This window comes from Anabrus simplex, chromosome 1 (assembly GCF_040414725.1).
Source record: "Anabrus simplex isolate iqAnaSimp1 chromosome 1, ASM4041472v1, whole genome shotgun sequence".
Classification (NCBI taxonomy): domain Eukaryota; kingdom Metazoa; phylum Arthropoda; class Insecta; order Orthoptera; family Tettigoniidae; genus Anabrus; species Anabrus simplex.
The window spans coordinates 884,391,014-884,410,644 of NC_090265.1; positions in this window are offsets into that span (position 1 = coordinate 884,391,014).

Here is a 19,631-nt window from a genome sequence, read left to right on the forward strand (position 1 = left end):
TAGGAGTTGGAAGGAATCGGCCGTGGCCTTAATTAAGGTACAGCCCCAGCATTTGCCTGGTGTGAAAATGGGAAACCACGGAAAACCATCTTCAGGGCTGCCGATAGTGGGATTCGAACCTACTATCTCCCGGATGCAAGTTCACAGCCGCGCGCCTCTACGCGCACGGCCAACTCGCCCGGTAATCAATATTTTAAAGGCTAATGCCTTGTCGATGCAACCACTATCGTTGCTCATTAGCTGTTCGCTTCAATACCATGTAATTGTCACAACCTAACCTCTTCTTGACGTGGTGCGAATACTTCATTCTAAGTCCTCGTCTTCCTTTCTTTCCCAGCACTTTCCCTTCAAGAATGTTAGTGATGAAAGTGTTGTGTCTGATGACATGTCCAATAAATTTTAATTTCCTGTTTTCCATTTCCTTTAATAGTGAACTGGTATTTCGGAGATTTTTCGCTGATACACACCACTATCTGATATGAAGTGACTTAAGTATCACAAGTCCTAAGAAATAGAAAAGGAGTAAAGTCGGTCCGCAGACGAATGCGTGTAGAAAGTCTCTGCTATGAGTAAATGATATAAAATATATGGATAAGATTACTGGAGAGGTGGTTGTGATTTTGAGTTAAGAAGAAGTACAACTGGGAAATCATCTTCTCTTAATCTCTCAACCCGCCGAGGAGTTAAGGTACAACAGTAAGGGCCACGAAAGGCGTGAAAATAGAAGACCCCACAGCCCTCGTAAACATAATACCGTTGGGGACGGAATAGATCAGAGTTTACAAAGGAAGGTCAAATAGGAAATATTAAAATGAGGAGACTGGTACAAGTAAGTGGAAGCAATGCTAATCTAGTTTCAGCGAGGGGCCCTGTGGTCGCCAGTCCACTCTTCCAAGTTGATAGCCTCTGAGGGTCGCCCTTTCAATCGCCTCTCACAACAGGCAGGGGATATCGTGAGCTATTATACAGTCCCTACTCACAGGGTAATGTCCAAGGAATAGACTGCAAGCAGGTTCAATACATACAAAGAGCTTGGGTGGGATACGAGGACGCGCTGTAGTAGTAGACAGATTAAAGGAATTATTTGGAATAACAGTGCATAAATATGCGGGAAAGCGCACATCTTCGTGGTATAGTTATTTTAGGACTGCTTGTAAACCTAAGAGGAAAGACATATAAAAACTAATTCCAAACAAGAACTGATACTAATAATTGAATTGTATGTAGATGAAAGATGCAGAACGAAACTAATGATTGACTGTAGGGACAAAGAAGAAATCGAGGAAGGGAATCCGGCCATAAAACAGCGCCAAACCCACATATGCGACACAGTTCGCACCCGCAACCCTACAAGAGTGGGAAAAGTGGTAGAAGAAGAAGTTCTTCTCTTTGATGTTTATCGTATTCAGGAGCAAGACATGAATAATATCTTTGTAGATTGAATTCCTTCACACACTGAATTACACTGAAACACACTATATATTTTGCCACTGTTCCAGTGCCCGTAAACAGGAACAAATGTATACAAATAGGAAGAAAATGCGGGAGTTGATAGTCTACTTGCGGAAGTCATGACATTACACGCTAAATTGCGAGCACACAGTCAACGCCCTGACCTGCTGTTTCTCCGCACAGGGAATCGTGCTCTGACGTCACACCAGCACTGTGCCTGTGCCCAGTTTCATTATATTGCGACAATATTGCACTGGTGCGCGATTTCCGTTCGCAAGTGAGTGTACATTTTTTCACATAAATGGAAACAACAAAAGTCGACATATCTGAGATGATGACGGAAACTCAAAGGGCGTCCAACCATTCAGATTTATTTTTCAGTGTGAATACATCTGTAGCTTCGGTCCAATACTTGAGTGCCATCAAAGTCGATCTACACATTTTCAGGCGAGTTTTGTCACGTTTATACAGTAATTTCTTAACCACACCACCGAGCAAATTGGCCGTGCGGGTTAGGGGCCCGCATCTGTCAGCTTGTATCCGGGAGATATGGTTTCGAACTCCACTGTCTGCACCCCTTAAGATAGTTTCCCGTGGTTCAAATTTTCACACCCAGCAAATTAATTAAGGCCACGGTCGTTCCCTTCCCACTCCTAGCCTTTTGCTATCGCAATGTCACCATAAGACCTATCTGTGTTGGTGTGACGTAAAGTAAATTTAAAAAAAGTCTTAACTGCGTGATATATTCCAAAGAAATAAATGATAATCATCATCATCATCATCATCTGTTTACCCTCCAGGTTCGGCTTTTCCCTCGGACTTAGCGAGGGATCCCACCTCTACCGCCTCAAGGGCAGTGTCCTGGAGCTTCAGACTCTTGGTCGGGGGATACAACTGGGGAGTATGACCAGTACCTCGCCCAGGCGGCCTCACCTGCTATGCTGAACAGGGGCCTTGTGGAGGGATGGGAAGATTGGAAGGGGTAGGCAAGGAAGAGGGAAGGAAGCGGCCGTGGCCTTATGTTAGGTACCATCCCGGCATTCGCCTGGAGGAGAAGTGGGAAACCACGGAAAACCACTTCCAGGATGGCTGAGGTGGGAATCGAACCCACCTCTACTCAGTTGACCTCCCGAGGCTGAGTGGACCCCGTTCCAGCCCTCATACCACTTTTCAAATTTCGTGGCAGAGCCGGGAATCGAACCCGGGCCTCTGGGGGTGGCAGCTAATCACGCTAACCACTACACCACAGAGGCGGTCTAAATGATAATCGACAGCTGAAATATCAATGAATCCAACGCGATATTGAGGTTTTTTTCTATTGGCTTTACGTCCCACCGACGCAGATAGGTCTTACGGTGACGGTGGGACAGAAAACGGCTAGGACTGGGAAGGAAGCGGCCGTGGCCTTAATTAAGGTACAGCCCCAGTATTTGCCTGGTGTGAAAATGGGAAACCAAGGAAAACCATCTTGAGGGCTGCCGACAGTGGAGTTCAAACCCACTATTGCCCCGAATACTGGAAACTGGCCGCACTTAAACGACTGCAGCTGTTGAGCTCGGTATATTGAGTTTTAGCGGATGATGTAATATACCGATACATAGAAGAGACGAAGTTGTGCAACGAGATCGCGCGGTAGCTGACTCGAGAACGCAAAATGGCAGAACGTTCGCAGTTGTGTTAAAATGATTGTTAAGGAACAAGGGTACAATCAAAATTGAGCAATAATCAACAATCGTAAAGTTAAATTGGAAAAATTCGCGAATGAATGGAAGCTTCCATGGCTCAGACGGTAGCGCGCCGGCCTTTCACCACTGGGTTTCGTGGTTCAAATCCCGGTCGCTCCATGTGAGAGGCGGGACAGGTTTTTCTCCGAGTACTCCGGTTTTCTCTGTCATATTTCACTCCAGCAACACTCTTCAATATCACTTCATTTCATCCATCAGTCATTAATTATTGCCCCAGAGGAGTGCGACAGGCTTCGGTAGCCGGCACAATTCCTATCCTGGTCGAATGACTCTAAACAGGCTGTGGATCTTCATTTTTCATTTCGCGAATGAATGCGAGCGAAAAGAGAAAATTTAAGAGCTGGCTGAATGGTTCAGACGTTTGAGATGCTGCAATTCTGACCCCAGCTTGGCAGGTTCGATCCTGGCTCAGTCGGGTGATATTTAAAGGTGCTCAAATACGTCAGCGTCGTGTCGGTAGATTTACTGACACATAAAAAACTCCTACGTAAATAAATACCGGCACCTCGGCGTCTCCGAAAACCGTAAAAGTAGCTAGGAGATGTAAAACCAATAACATTATTAATAGAAAATTTACATTTTCGTGGCATATGTAGCGCAAATGGGATGGGGAGTACAAGTTACGGATAGCAAACGATAGAGTGCGTCGTGACATAGAGAACAAGAGATGTAGAAGGTAGAGAAGGCGGCTCAGCGAGTCGACTACTATACTTCCTGCCATATAAGCGCACATACTAACAGTACAACCTTACTCTTTCTCCCTTGTAGGTAGTTATGTGTCAAGTGAATTTTTGTAGATTTCTTTATTGTGGCATTGATTCATATTTTACGAACTATGTTGTAGATTTAATTATATTTTTAAAGTTTATTTTGTTCTTCTTCTTATTATTTTTAATCTGTTTACCCTTCAGGGTTGGCTTTTCCCTTCGGACTCAGCCAGGGATCCCACCTCTACCGCCTCAAGGGCAGTGTCCTGGAGCGTACGAAATTGGGTCGGGGATAAAACTGGGGAGGAGAACAAGTACCTCGCCTAGGCGGCCTCACCTGCTGTGCTGAACAGGATCCTAATGGGGGATGGGAAGGTAGGAACAGACAAGGAGGAGGGAAGGAAGCGGCCGTGGCCTGAAGTTAGGTACCATTCCGGTATTTGCCTGGAGGAGAAGTGGGAAACCACGAAAAACCACTTCCAGGAGGGCCGAGGAGGGAATCGAACCCCTCTCTACTCAGTTGACCTCACTAGGCTGAGTGGATCCCGTTCCACCCCTCGTACCACTTTTCAAACTTTATTTTCGCGTGGAATTTCGTCCTTGTTGCACCCATATTGTCTGGGAAGTAGTTAAACCTTTCAAATAAATTATAAGTGATAACCAGAGCTAGGAGTTTTAGGTGCTGCACCTTAATTCTTTTTCGCTATTAAAATGTCCAAGTTCGCTTGTCTTGCAAAGAAAACCTAAAATGATCACCCCTGAATTTAATGAATATTGCATTTTCACGACCGCATTCTAATCGAAATCGGCTTTCAACCTATTAGGTCGTGTTACGTACATTTAGTTCGTGTTAGAGAGATGTTAAGTACAGGACAAAAATGGCCAAACAGATACCAGTAGGATCCGAACCCACAACCTCCCTATTCCGCGTCGATTGCACTACCAGTTGAGCTATGGTGACCAAGCTTATCTCTGCTCTATTGGAAAGGATCTAAGCTATAGGTCTGGCACTACTGCTGTCACACTGTATAGTGCGTTTAAGTCGCCCGTTGAGGGCCAAATCAAAGAATATTGAATTTTTCACGACCGCATTGTAATCGAAATAGACTTTCAACCTATTAGGTCGTGTTACGTACATTTAATACGCGTTGAAAAGGTGTTAGGTACAGAACAAAAAAGGCCAACCGGAGAAGTGGGAAATCACGGAATTGTTTTAGTTGCACCCTTTTGCATCTTTTATCAATGCGAACATCGTTTTGCACTTTTCTTACGTCAGCACCTTTTCCCAATCGTTTAATACTTTCTTTGCTGCATTTTATTCGTAAATACATCAAACAAGAAAGACTGAATATTTCGCCTGTAAAGCTTGGTTCTATGTAGTTCCTCAATTCGTCGCTAGAATCGCAGGCCCCCTATACTACACTAATCGGGAGCTTACGTACGAACCTGGTGATTTTGAACTATTAGCCTGATGCCCTTTACTAGCTGCTTATCTGCAGGGCTTGTTACGTAGGTGACTGTTCAGATACGCTTTGACAATGTGTGGTGTCTGCCATTTTCCTATTAGCAAATACAGTAGCTTAATATTACGCTACTAGTTACTGATGATTGTTGTTTCAAGGGTCCTAACATCCAAGGTCACCGGCCCCGTGGTGTAGGGGTAGCGTGCCTGCCTCTCGCCCGGAGGCCCCGGGTTCGATTCCCGGCCAGGTCGGGGATTTTTCTCTCGATCTGAGGGCTGGTTCGAGGTCCACTCAGCCTACGTGATTAGAATTGAGAAGCTATCTGACGGTGAGATGGCGGCCCCGGTCTCGAAAGCCCAGAATAACGGCCGAGAGAATGTGTCGTGCTGACCACATGACCCTCGTAATCTGCTGGCCTTCGGGCTGAGCAGCGGTCGCTGGGCAGGCCAAGGCCCTTTCGAGGGCGTTAAGTGCCGTGAGGTTTGGTTTGGTAACATCCAAGGTCATCGGCCCCTTTTTGTTACTTCCGTAGTATCAGTATCAAGTATGTTGAAACAGAAAATGAACGCCGAGAAAATACGTGATAGTGGCAAGCAGTTAATTGCTGATAATGTTCAGAGTGACGGGTCAGTTCTGAGGTGCAATGTTTGTTATATATCAGTTGCAAGCAAAGTCACTTCCGTACAGGCCATGAAGGCCCTTGGAGGAGTGGAAGGCAAAGGCTTCCACCATTGTTAACCTCGGCACGTGATGGGGTAGAGTGGTTAGCTCTACGCCCGGCCGCCTTTGCCCCCAGGAATTAACCTGGTACTCATTTTTGGTGTAGGCTGAGTGAATCTCAGGGCCATATGCACCTCCGGAAGTGGAAATCTCGTTTCTTAAATTTTACGACTTCCTGACGGGGATTCGAAGCCATGTCCTTCCGGGCGAACTGAGCACGCCTTTACCGCCTCGGCCAGACAGCCCCTTATGTATCAGTAACAACTGATCTTTAAAAAAATATCCCAACGTAATCATCTAGGGCAAAACATGTGAAGAATAAGAAGGTGATATGAAATTTCTTAAATGGGCTGTTGTGATGGATGCGAAGGAAGCACTGGATGGTATTGCAAAGCAGAACAGAACTTAGCCAAAATCTCTGGTATTAAGGATGTTGCAAGAAACAGGCATTTAATATCGACTGCAAACAAAATATGCACCACTTATGTCTGTTGACGTGGAACATTCCATTTCGATGTAGGCCTATACGTATTTACTTAGTGAACTGAGATACCTTACTAAAATATCTGTTTTGGCAGTTTTCTGGACGTGTGATTTTCATAACATTGTGTTATGGGACTTGTCTTAGACATATTTTTAATACATGATAAAATAAGTGAATTTTCTGCCCTTTCATATAATGACAATTTGGTTTTGGTGATGTTTGTATGAATATTTACATTTAAAATTTGCACCTTTTTGCACCTTTTCCGACTGAATGAAAGCACATTTTTGCACCATTTAAACCAAAATTCCTAGCTCTAGTGATAACTGTATGTGTGATGTACACGACTCGAAATGTCATAGGGACAGTCACCAATAAGCCTAGCGAATTCGAAAACTGGGGATCAAATTCAACATTAATATCGGTCAGTTTGGACACTTTCTTTTCACCACTTCTCATCCCCATGCCGATGCGGGGTTGGACTTGGATATAACACGACTAATCACAGCGATTCCGAAAATTAAAATCACTTTCGATCTAAATGCAGTTGCGTTAAAACAGCCTTGTTTCTTTTCTCGTTTTCTTTTTTATTCAAATTCTAGCCAAATTAACTTATTTACATAATTCTTTCTGTAATGTGTTCCTTGGTTCAATACCCTCATGCGTTGAATATTGAATTTTCACGATCGCATTGTAATCGAAACAGACTTTCGCCGGCTGGCCATTTTTCTTCTGTACTTAACATCTCTTCAACACGTACTACATGTACGTAACACGACCTAATACGTTGAAAGTCTGTTTCGACCCTCAGGCGTTGTTTTTTTTAATTTTTGAAAAATGTCCACATCGAATGTAGTTCTAAAGGCTTAAGTGAAACTCTGCATTGACTCACATTAGCGCTCGTAGCGGTGCTTAAGTAGAATAATAATGGCGTACGGCCTCCGGAGAGGCCTGGTGCAGGTCTGTTTCTAGTAGACGGCCTATTAGGCGACCTGTGAAGATGAGGATGATTTCTATTGTTGAATACGCCACACACACCCAACCCCCGAGCCATTGGAATTAACCGATTAAGGTTAAAATCCCCGACACGGCCGGCAATCGAACCCGGGACCCTCTGAACCAAAGGCCAGTACGCTGACCATTCAGCCAACGAGTCGGACGGGTGCTTAAGTGAAACCGTTGCCTACGAGATATACAAGGCCGGGAACTGGACCGATAGAAATGCGGGTCGCTAGTTTTACGAGCATCCGCTAGAGGTCGTGGGATTGTTGGATGCGCTTGAGAACGGTTGGCTGTTGAGAGAGCTCTTGCATTATTGTAGTGATAAAGTAGTGAAAACCTATTGAAATAGCTTAATTTTGTGTATATCTGATTCATTTAGTGCTGTTTATATAGTGGTGTTTAGTGCTTGTTGGTATAAATTGGGAGTAGTAATAATTATTTAAATTTCGTAACAAGTAATTCAGTTGGTCTTCAGTAAATTACGTTTTCTAGGTTAAGTAGGCTAGCTAGGTGCACCTTGTTTCGAATTTAGGTTTAGGTAATACTTTAGGTAACAATATTAACTTTAAAAATATTTGTAAATACCGGTATCTGTAGGTTCGTTGGTTGTACTTACAAAGGCAGATTATCATAAGGAATAGTAGGTACCGTAACTTCTGCAGCAACTTCTCCGGTATTTCGTATAGATATACGTTCAAACTATCGCGAAGGTAATAATTTACTACATTAAAAAACACGATACGCCTGTAAACTTCCATTTAAAAAGAAGTTAAAGAGATTACACGGTAATAGTTAACAGTCGTATTGTTACTGATTATTGTCGCTCCTCATATTCAAATATTGCATTGTTGGCTACAGTCGTGAACAAAGAGTGTAGTGTAGTCAAGTAAATATAAATAAAAATCAGCTGACCTTGTATTCCATTCATTTGTACTTCTGAGTAGGTAGTTAGTATCCGTAATTTATATTTCGCTCCCTCGATCTTTCAGTATTTATGAGCGGTTAGCTAATAATAATAAAGTTCATATATCCCAGTAATTGCAGTTCAAGTCCCTGGAGTAATAGTAGTAGTAGTTTTGACAGAAATGTTCGAGAAATTATTGTAGACAACCTCGTATTTTTCAGTAGGCCTAATTAAGGACACTTTTTTTTTCTCCGTCCCGTGGAGTAGGGAAAATAATAGTAATCCACCAGCTGTAATAATCACATAACCACATTTCAGTAGAATTGTAGTGAAGATAAGGTATAATATATTAGATAGTATCTTGCCAGTTATATTCGTGTTTTTCTTCGTGTACGGCAATCCTTTTGATACTTAAGCATTTAACCAAACGCAGTATAGTGTAGTGTAGATACATTGTAGTATAGATACAGTACGGTACATTTAGATAGTGCCGTATCTTGCCTGCTATATTCGTGTGTTATCTTTCGTGTGTATCTATTAGACCCTAATACTAATAATAATTTGTCTAAGCATTTAGCTTCGTTGGTAATCTTTGAGTACAATAGTTCTTGCAAATTTCATTTCTGTTGGGCTTAGTAGTGACATACGGTACGGTACCGGTATCGTAATTAGGATACGTCTGAAAGTAGTTTAAAAAATTACTGTAGTGTACTGTACAGTAGTATATGAGTAATATCCTATTAGAATTTAGTGTGCTTATTTTATTATTGTAAAATATTTGTGTAGTACTGGTGTAGTAGAGGTATCCGTAGAAACTCTTACTAAAATATTGTTGAAATTAGGATAGGCTTAATTGCAGTTTGGAATTGTGTAGTTCTTGTGTATTACTTTCGATATTCAGTAATTAACAGCAGTTTTTATCCTGTTAGGGGTTGTAGGATTAAAAAAAATAGAGCACGACGAAGTAGTATTGTAGTGTAGTCGTATATTAATTACCTTATTGTTATGTACTATCCCAGACAATATATCCCTCCGTTCATTTATTTTTTTGCAAATAAGTTACTTTATTTTTTTAATTTATAATTCCCCCCCCCCCTAAAGAATGGCTAAGGAGCGCGAGTGTACTTATTGTGGGTGTGGTGAGGCATTGAGGGGTGTGAGGGAGGAGTTGGAAAGTTTGAGGGAGATAATTAGGATTCTCACAGAAGAGAGGAAGGAAGATAGGACTCCCTCAAACAATGTACAGGTTACAGTAGGTGTACAAGAGGGAGGGGAAGGAAAGGGAGGAGTTGTAGAAGACAGGTGGTCTAATGTTCTAAGGGGAAGGAGATTGCAGGCCAAGGGCTCTTTTCAGGATCAGAATTCAGGACAGGTGTCTGTGCGAAATCGGTACGAGTCACTCCAGGTAGAACAACAGAGGGAAGATGAGGGACAGGGAACTGTTGCTGAGATGCATGGAAGGAGGAGGAAGGGAAAAGGTAGGAAAGGGAAATGTAGAGTAGAGGATGGGAAAAGACAGGTGGAACAGGGTCATGGGAAGGAGAAAAGGGAGGAGGAAGTAGCTTCTGCAGCTATCAGGAAAGATACGGCTGACCAGGAGGGGAGGGGATCAAATGAGGTGGGTAGAGTTGAGGCTCTGGTCATGGGGGATTCCATCGTTAGACACGTGGGGAAAGTGTGTGGAGGAAAGGGAACCAGGGTAGAATGTTATCCAGGAATTAGGTTGAGGCAGATGTTGAAGAAAGTAGAAGAGAGGGAGGAGAGGAAGGAGAAGGTGGTAGTGTTTCACGTTGGTACCAACAACGTAAGGCAAGCTGATATAAGTACCAACATAGTTGGAGATGTGTGGGATCTGGTAAATGCAGCACGAGTGAAGTTTAAGAAAGCGGAGATTGTTATTAGTGGAATACTGTGTAGGAGGGATACTGACTGGAGGGTGATTGGGGATTTAAATGAGACTATGGAGTGGGTATGTGGGAAACTGGGAGTGAAATTTCTAGATCCTAATGGGTGGGTAGGAGATAGGGATCTGCGCTCGGATGGCCTTCATTTAAACCGCAGTGGTACGTATAAGTTAGGAAATTTGTTTGGAAGGGTAATAGGGAGGTACATTCAGGGAAACGGGATGGCCTAGGGAGCGGTGATAAGGGAACAGGGAACTGGAAATCAAGTAGGGATGACATAAAATTGTTAGTGCTGAACTGTAGAAGTATTGTAAAGAAAGGAATAGAATTAAGTAATTTAATAGATATATATTTACCAGATATTGTAATAGGAGTTGAATCATGGCTGAGAAATGATATAATGGATGCAGAAATTTTCTCACGGCACTGGAGTGTGTATCGTAGAGATAGGATAGGAAAGGTGGGAGGGGGAGTTTTCATTCTGGTGAAAGAAGAATTTGTAAGCTACGAAAAAGTTAAAGATGAGACACATGAAATTCTAGGTGTAAGGCTCATTTCTAAAGATAATAGGCAACTTGATATATTTGGAGTGTACAGATCGGGAAAGGCTAGCACTGATGCGGATTCGGAATTATTTGATAGGATAGTCAGCTATGTGGGAAACGACATGGAAAGAAATGTGATTGTAGCGGGAGATCTGAATTTGCCAGATGTAAATTGGGAAGGAAATGCGAACGACAGGAAACACGACCAACAAATGGCAAATAAGTTAATATGGGAAGGACAGCTGATTCAGAAAGTGATGGAACCAACCAGAGGGAAAAATATCCTGGATGTGGTGCTGATAAAACCAGATGAGCTCTATAGGGAAACTGAAGTAATAGATGGTATTAGTGATCATGAAGCTGTTTTTGTGGTAGTTAAAAATAAATGCGATAGAAAGGAAGGTCTTAAAAGTAGGACTGTTTGGCAGTACCATATGGCTGATAAAGCAGGTATGAGGCAGTTTCTAAAAAGTAACTATGATCGGTGGAAAACGGTAAATAAAAATGTAAACAGACTCTGGGATGGGTTTAAAGAAATTGTTAAGGAATGCAAAAACAGGTTTGTACCTTTAAGGGTGGTAAGGAATGGTAAAGACCCACCTTATTATAATAGAGAAATAATGAGACTAAGAAGGAGGTGCAGACTGGAAAGAAATAGAGTTAGAAATGGCTGTGGAAGTAAGGAGAAATTGAAGGAACTTACTAGAAAATTGAATCTAGCAAAGAAGGCAGCTAAGGATAACATGATGGCAAGCAAATTTTAGTGAAAAATGGAAGGGTATGTATAGGTATTTTAAGGCAGAAACAGGTTCCAAGAAGGACATTCCAGGAATAATTAATGAACAAGGGGAGTGTGTTTGTGAGGATCTTCAAAAGGCAGAAGTATTCAGTCAGCAGTATGTAAAGATTGTTGGTTACAAGGATAATGTCGAGATAGAGGAAGAGACTAAGGCCAAAGAAGTAATAAAATTTACATATGATAACAATGACATTTACAATAAGATACAAAAGTTGAAAACTAGAAAAGCGGCTGGAATTGATCAGATTTCTGGGGATATACTAAAGACAATGGGTTGGAATGTAGTACCATATCTGAAGAACTTATTTGATTATTGTTTGGTCAAAGGAGCTATACCAGATGAATGGAGAGTTGCTATAGTAGCCCCTGTGTATAAAGGAAAGGGTGATAGACATAAAGCTGAAAATTACAGGCCAGTAAGTTTGACATGCATTGTATGTAAGCTTTGGGAAGGCATTCTTTCTGATTATATTAGACATGTTTGTGAAATTAATAACTGGTTCGATAGAAGGCAATTCGGTTTTAGGAAAGGTTATTCCACTGAAGCTCAACTTGTAGGATTCCAGCAAGATATAGCAGATATCTTGGATTCTGGAGGTCAAATGGACTGTATCGCGATTAACATGTCTAAAGCATTTGATAGGGTGGATCATGGGAGACTACTGGCAAAAATGAGTGCAATTGGACTAGACAAAAGAGTGACTGAATGGGTTGCTATATTTCTAGAAAATAGATCTCAGAGAGTTAGAGTAGGTGAAGCTTTGTCTGACCCTGTAATAGTTGAGAGGGGAGTTCCTCAGGGCAGTGTTATCGGACCTTTATGTTTTCTTATATATATATATAAATGATATGAGTAAAGGAGTGGAATCGGAGGTAAGGCTTTTTGCGGATGATGTTATTCTCTATAGAGTGATAAATAAGTTACAAGATTGTGAGCAACTGCAACGTGACCTCGAAAATGTTGTGAGATGGACAGCAGGCAATGGTATGTTGATAAACGGGGCTAAAAGTCAGGTTGTGAGTTTCACAAATAGGAAAAGTCCTCTCAGTTTTAATTACTGCGTTGATGGGGTGAAAGTTCCTTTTGGGGATCATTGTAAGTATCTAGGTGTTAATATAAGGAAAGATCTTCACTGGGGTAATCACATAAATGGGATTGTAAATAAAGGGTACCGATCTCTACACATGGTTATGAGGGTGTTTAGGGGTTGTAGTAAGGATGTAAAGGAGAGGGCATATAAGTCTCTGGTAAGACCCCAACTAGAGTATGGTTCCAGTGTATGGGACCCTCACCAGGATTACCTGATTCAAGAACTGGAAAAAATCCAAATAAAAGCAGCTCGATTTGTTCTGGATGATTTCCGACAAAAGAGTAGCGTTACAAAAATGTTGCAAAGTTTGGGTTGGAAAGAATTGAGAGAAAGAAGAAGAGCTGCTCGACTAAGTGGTATGTTCCGAGCTGTCAGCGGAGAGATGGCGTGGAATGACATTAGTAGACGAATAGGTTTGAATGGCGTTTATAAAAGTAGGAAAGATCACGATATGAAGATAAAGTTGGAATTCAAGAGGACAAACTGGGGCAAATATTCATTTATAGGAAGGGGAGTTAGGGATTGGAATAACTTACCAAGGGAGATGTTCAATAAATTTCCAATTTCTTTGAAATCATTTCGGAAAAGGGTTGGAAAGCAACAGATAGGGAATCTGCCACCTGGGCGACTGCCCTAAATGCAGATCAGTATTGATTGATTGATTGATTGATTGATTGATTGATTGATTGATTGATTGATTGATTGATTGATTGATTGTCTCGACATTGTGCTATGCTGCTCGCGCGAAATACATTCAATTAATAGTACATGTTGGTTTTTAAAGACGTAAACACTACAAATAATGAAGTTAGGACCACCTAAATGTGATTTCGAGTGACTGGATGTAAAACAAAGCACATTTAATTTGTATTTGGAATTATTTTAGGCAAAGTCAAGTGCGATAAATAATAAAAGTACTACATCACTGCTCGTATGATTCACATTTTTAAGATCTTCCAACTTAAAGGCTTCGTCTTGAAGTACTTTTTCAAGTCATGAGCATCTGTAATTGTATGAGTTTCATTGTCGAGGATTGGTTTTACAAGTTTTGTAATGAGAGTTGCAGTCAGTACTCTCTGATCACACTCGTCACATTTGAATGCCTAAATGAAATTTTAAACAACGAAAACGTTAAGTTTTTAAACTAAATTCGTATTTCCCAGATAACGTAATGAGAGACCCGTAAAATTCAACATAATTTTGAAGATATTAAACAAATTTTCTTGAGGGATAGCGTAATGCTCCACGATCTTTCATCCTAATGAGGCACATCAGTGGACTGTCAGTAGTGGCGGAGGATATATGTCCCAAGCATGATCCACAATTGGAATTTCCTTCCGCAACTCGAACATGATAACCACATATCATGGCCAAGGAAGACAACTCCAGAGTGACAGGTTTTTCTGAAAAGACATAGTGACATTCTTAATATCAATAGCGTCTAAGATAACATAAAACTTTCAGATACTTTAGACCTATTAAAAATAGTACATAATCGCGAATTGATTAGTTAGCTTACCTTCGAGCGTCTCATCAAGTATTTCCAGAACTGTTGTTGATCATGATTACGATTATCGTGTACTGTGGGCTTGAAAGCCATTTCATCTATGATAAGGGATCCTAACGTTTCCTCCACGGATGTCAAATTCAGGCTTCGTAATGAAGGTTTTCTTTAATGAGGTGCTGGTGGTGATTATTGTTTTAAGATGAAGTACAACTAGGCAACCATCCTCTGTTTATAACACTAATCTGAGGGGGAAAAGTGAAGGGATCCGACACTTCGAAAAATGAAGATATCGGCCAAAGGAAGATAAGGGCCACGAAGGGCGTGAAAATGGAAGACTCCCTAGGCCTGGGGAACCTAATACCGTCGGAGTCGGAAAAAAACAAAAGTTGACCAAAAGAAGTCGGAAAGGATAGATGAAAGTGAGGAGCCTAGCACAAGTAAGTGGCAGCAATGGAAGGACTCAGCTAAGGGCCCCATGGTTGCTAACCCACGCTTCAAAGTTCAGAGCCCCTGGGCCCCTTTTAGTCGCCTCTCACGATAAGCTGGGTATACCATGGGTGTTATCTACCGTCCCCACCAACAGGGGTATCTTTAATTAAGGATGTTATTCTAGGTTTTTTCATTCGAAAATCCAACATAGTTCTTAAGTCGGAGGCAGTGAAGTAATCTAATGAATCTGTAGCCCATAAACTGAAGTCTCAATATTTATAATGTAAATTACAGACTCTCGATGACGTCCCAGACGACCAAAGCAAACCTAATTCCCTCCCCCTCTCCCCTTTCTGGATGTAGTAATTATCCACTTCTCCTTTAAAACTGGATCGGCTGGAAATGATTGAAAACTCCAATGTTCTCCTTTCTTTGACGAATTGGACTTAAAGTACAATATACCATATTTTATAGTGTATATGAAATTTACTTGGAGTTCATTTGAACACTAACAATAAGTGAAATCTATACGTAAACGTATTAAATACACTTTTCTCCGTATGTTAATACCGTTGCCTACGTTATAATACAAGGCCTGGAAATAGAGCCCGTAAAACGCTATCGAAGTGGTCACACTGAAGTTCAATGCCGGACCGCTAGGATCGCTTTCTTGCCCCCTGTCTACCAGGTTCGCGCCTGTAAACCTGTTTATTAACTGAGTTGCTTGTGAATGTATTATGTATTCGTCTGATGTTAAGCATTCGCAGTTCCAATCATGGTTTATTCACGAGAAATTAAAGGTAGTGGAATTTCGTTTCACAAGTTTCCAGTGATTGTCCAATGTTCGAAGCATTATACAGAGGAAGTATTACGCATGAGATACGACTTCAAGCTGATGAAATTAGGCCTCTGTTCCTAAGTTTAGATCTGAGTTACGTCATAAGAATCGGGCAATCCCAAAATTTATCACTGGACTTTTTTTAATAAACAATGCTACCGTGACCGGCGATCATTTGAGAGGCCTCTTCGAACTCCTTAAATTAGGAATCCAACCAGAAAAATAATTCGCCCAACAAATTTTAGAAAATGAATGTAGCAAGAGCCAAAAATATTGTATTTTCCCCTGAAACAGTCTCTGGTTTGAAAAGTATGAAGGTGGTTGGTCTCGATAGCATTAAAAACAGTTTAAAATAAACGATCTGTTTTGTAGAGCATTTTATGAAATTGTTCGATGCGCATGACGTCTGCAACACCTCACATGGGATAACTATATTTCAGGAATGAGAACAAACGAGCATCTTTTAGTACTAAAGATGAACGCCTCAGTTGGTTAATGAATGATTTCCTGTCATATATTAAGAAAATTAAAATGCATTCAGAGAAAGTCAAAAAGATTCATGGGAGAAATGTATTAGGCATAGATCTTGACTACCCAATCCACTGTGGCCTGCGTAAAATACCTCATAAGTACACATTTGCATAATGCATTGACGAGGAACCTAACAAGCTATGAAATCGAGCTCTTCTTCAGCTACCTAAGACGCCAAACGGAAAAGTGTCATTATGGTTCGTGTGGCAAAAGAACAAACAGACTGTAAATGCTGTTTAGAACATATCTCTTCTCCAGCTACTCAAATTCCAGCATTGTGTCATGTCCGACTCGTTGGCTGAATGGTCAGCGTACTGGCTTTCGGTTCAGAGGGTCCCGGGTTCGATTTCCGGCCGGGTCGGGGATTTTAACCTCCATTGGTTAATTCCACTGGCCCGGGGGCTGGGTGTTTGTGCTGTCCCGAACATCCCTGCAGCTCATACATAACACTATCCTCCACCACAACAACACGCAGTTACCTACAAATGGCAGATTCCACCCACCCTCATCGGAGGGTCTGCCTTACAAGGGCTGCACTCGGCTAGAAATAGCCCTCAGATACCGAAAATCATCGTCTGTGGCACTTCTGCAGTGAACGACGGAATTTGTCACCTCGGCTACGCAGTACTTGCCCCGAAGAGAGTTACTAAAAGGTGATTTTTTTTCGAAGGGCATGTTCAACAGTGAAATTAAGCGTAGGAAGTGTAAAGACGAGATACTACCTCTTTCTCTACCATAAAAATTTGTGAGACCTCTATTAGAAAACGTTGCTTCAAGCCACTCAAGTAGAAGACAGAAAGTTTTGAAACTTGATAAGAAGCTCTCAAAAGGAAAGTTTTGAAACTTCAATCACATATCGAAGCCAATGAAGCACTGCCAATAATCGCAAAAACATTCAATTCTTTTTATTTATGATATAATTTACATATTGACATATACGGCCATGCGAATAGAAGGGGGTAAGAACGCGATCCTTACGGCTGAATGGTGAACTAGGATGTCGCACGTTTCCATGAGTGCATTTCAAGGCAACGGCTAATACACTGCAGCACATGAAAACTATAGCACGATGTCGAGACATCTGGTGGCAGTACTGTGAACCTGGTTGGGGACATTTTTTCTGCTCAGAACTATCGCACACTTCCCGGCCTTGTATATCTCGTAGGCAACGGTGAAACTGGAGTCGGTCTTGGTGAAACAATGCGCTACGAACAATGCATTTACTCACAGTAGCGCTCGTAGTGGTAGAAAAGGGCAAACTGCTAATCTAATCGACCCGGATAACGATAGTTAAGAAAAGGATTGTAAATAAATAAAGAATGTCTTCTCGTGCTTTATTCTATTTACCTAAAATTCGTAGCTCATATCCCTAGGATGTTCTCAACATTGAGTGGCTTGCTAAAGCGCTAGAACTGTGTTGTGTTTTTACCATCGTGTCACTTCCAATTCATACATTATGTTCAAACCTTATGTTGTAACAGTAAAAGAATTATTTGTACACTTGCATATCCAATTAGTTCAAGTAGTATATACCATGAATTGAACCCCGAAATATACCTTTCCTCTCTCCTGAAGATTATTGATTTGTTGGTTATACCCATATTCTACGGAGGTCTTCAGTTAATAAATCAGTAATTACCATCTTGTCCGCTCCTTAAACGGAAATAATAGAAACTTTATTATAACCTACCATATTTCAAATGTGCTCACCCGGCTTAAATCATCTCCAGATCAACCACGAACTTGACCGCGTGTTTACGGGCCGTTCTGCTGTAATTAAACCTGCTTTGAAAACACTGCTCTTGTTAGTGTCCAGTCTGTCTCAGGGAATGTAACTTCCTACTAACTTGAGGTGGACTCCACTCCCAGAGGGACGACTGTAATTGGACGAGCTGTTAATTGAGGGATGTTCTGGACACAAGAGGGACACACTGTTTTGATTGCGTTAGGAACATAGTTCCTCGACTTCACACACAGAGTATGCCTTGGAGAGGATCATCTCAGACTACCGCACGTTGAGCGTCGGAAGTAGTTTCCAGCCTCTCCTGCCCGCCCACTAATTCAAACTCAATATTGAAAGCATTCTAGGGATATGAGCTACGAATTTTAGGTAAATAAAATATAATAAAGTATGAGAATATGTTCTGTATTTATTCCTAAACATTATACTCCCCTTCTTAAATAATCGTTATCCGGTCGATTAGAGTTCTACCACTACGAGCGCTAATGTGAGTCAATGCATTGTTTCACTTAAGCACCACTACGAGCGCTAATGTGAGTCAATGCATTGTTTCACTTAAGCACCACTACGAGCGCTAATGTGAGTCAATGCATTGTTTCACTTAAACACCACTAGGGGCGCTAATGTTAGTCAATGCATTGTTTCACTTAAGCACCACTACGAGCGCTAATGTGAGTCAATGCATTGTTCCACTTAAGCACCACTGCGAGTGCTCATGTGAGTCAATGCAGAGTTTCACTTAAGCACCACTACGAGCGCTAATGTGAGTCAATGCATTGTTTCACTTTAGCACCACTGCGAGTGCTCATGTGAGTCAATGCAGTCTCTAGCTAAAGCTACATTCCGTGTGGACATTTTTCAAAAATCAAAAAACGCCTGAGGGCATTGTCCAAAAGAACACATTACAGAAAGAATTATGTAAATAAGTTAATTTGGCTAGGATTTGAATAAAAAAGAAAAACGAGTAAAGAAACAAGTTATTTTAGGCTGTTTTTGTGGAACTGCATTTAGGTCGGAGGTGATTTTCGAAATTAGTTTTTTTAGTTTGATAGCGCTATCCAAGACACACAGTTTGAAGCCTTCCGAGCCCTTTAGTCCTACAAATTTGGCACGGTTGCGGAAATTGCTTAATTTTACATTTTTTGAAGTATGGAGACCCCTGCTTTTCCTTATTAAACATCGTTAACTGAGAATTTTATTCTATTCCTTTCGACAACAGTCCTCACATACTTCTTGAAAAGTCTTTTAATAATGAAGATTCGTGCAAGCTTTTGTAGATTTTAAAGATGATTGGTATCAAGCACAGAATTACAGTAAAAGTATATTCATTAATTTTGAGTCCGACTCGTTGGCTGAATGGTCAGCGTACTGGCCTTCGGTTCACAGGGTCCCGGGTTCGATTCCCGGCCGGGTCGGGGATTTTAACCTTAATTGGTTAATTCCAATGGCACGGGGGCTGGGTGTATGTGTTGTCCTCATCATGACGCGCAGGTCGCCTACCGTTCTGCAATATCCCGGCACTAAAAGCCATACGACATTTCAATTAATTTTGTTTGTACACTTCGATTTTTCTGTCATATGTTACTTTTATCTGGGATCAGGAAATCAGGAAAATGTTTTGGCAAGACCATCTACAATATTATCAGACCTTAACACGAAATCAGCATGGCCGACGCATCGGTTGAATGTAAACAAGCCTGTGATACATAAACATAACCTTCTGATTATCGTATTGAATTGCTAAGTTGTCAATAATAACGAACAGAATA